Source organism: Aplysia californica, unplaced genomic scaffold, assembly GCF_000002075.1.
Source record: "Aplysia californica isolate F4 #8 unplaced genomic scaffold, AplCal3.0 scaffold00156, whole genome shotgun sequence".
NCBI lineage: Eukaryota > Metazoa > Mollusca > Gastropoda > Aplysiida > Aplysiidae > Aplysia > Aplysia californica.
In genome coordinates, this window is record NW_004797426.1 from 902,579 (window position 1) to 903,985 (window position 1,407).

The following is a 1,407-nucleotide window of genomic DNA, read 5'->3' on the forward strand; positions in this document are numbered from 1 at the left end:
AGAGAGAGAGAGAGAGAGAGAGAGAGAGAGAGAGAGAGAGAGAGAGAGAGAAGGAGAGAGAGAGAAAAAAAGAGAAAGATAGAGAGAAAGATAGAGAGAAAGAGAGACAGAGAAAGAGGGGAGGGGGATAAATAGATAGAGAGAGAGTCAATGAGAGAGAGAGACAGAAACAGACAAAGAAAGAGAGAGAGAGAAAGGGAGAGAGAGAGAGTCAAAGAGAGAGAGAGAGAGAGACAGAAACAGAAACAGACAGAGAAAGAGAGAGAGGGAGAGAGAGAGAGAGAGAGAGAGAGAGAGAGAGAGAGAGAGAGAGAGAGAGAGATACCCAAATGCCAGCAATGCCGTTCACGAATAACAACAACAAATAACATTAAATACCAATTTCTGAGTCAACGATGCAAACATTTTGCTGCGAGACATATTATTAGTAGTGAGGGCGTGCTATTGCTAGGACATTTTTTAAAAATGGTGGTGAAATCAGGCGCTCGTCAAAATGTGAGGCATCGTGGTGGAATCTGGCTCTCGTCAATTTTTGGGCTTGTAGAGTTATGGGTATCATCTTAAAGCTTGTTCACTTGTCTATATTTGGATGGAAAGAATATCCATTTATCTTGAATACAAGTCGAGATATTTTCGAAAGAAGGAGGTGGGGGTCACCTGTTTTCTGAGGTAAAATTAGTGAGAAAACGGCCGCCAAAGATTAGTTATTTCCTTAGCTTTAGAGTCCGTGGTAACTGAAATTTTTTATTTTTTTTGTGCCTTTAATCAGCGCTTTTCAGAAAAATCCACGCAGAAATGAGTTCTTTAATGGGCACGAAAGTTGTTGAGCCAAAAAAAAAAAAATTTGAGAAAAATTCACAAACCTGTGGAAAAATGCAAGTGTCGTCACTTTGATTGTTTTTGACGAGAGCCTGATTCCTCCACGCTGCCTCACAAATAATCAAATCGAAAAAACAGGTATTTTTTGTCTACCAGTTTAGTCATTTTTATGGATTTTGTTGTTGTTGTTGTTGTTCAACACCTTTTATGTCAATGAAAAAAAACCACATGTAAATTTTACTGAAAAACGTTGAATAAATGTACAAACTAAGTAAAGGTGTTTTCAGTTTTCTGGGATTCTCAGGCTATTGGAGTTAACAAACTTTGGTGGCCATTCTCTCGCTATTTTTACCTCTCAAACCAATTGAGCGCTCTTTGTCCAATCGCAACCATCTCGACTTCTATTCCAGAGAGAGATGGGTACATGTATTTGTTTCACTGACGTCTATTCCAGAGAGATGGGTACATGTATTTGTTTCACTGACGTCTATTCCAGAGAGATGGGTACATGTATTTGTTTCACTGACGTCTATTCCAGAGAGATGGGTACATGTATTTGTTTCACTGACGTCTATTCCAGAGAGATGG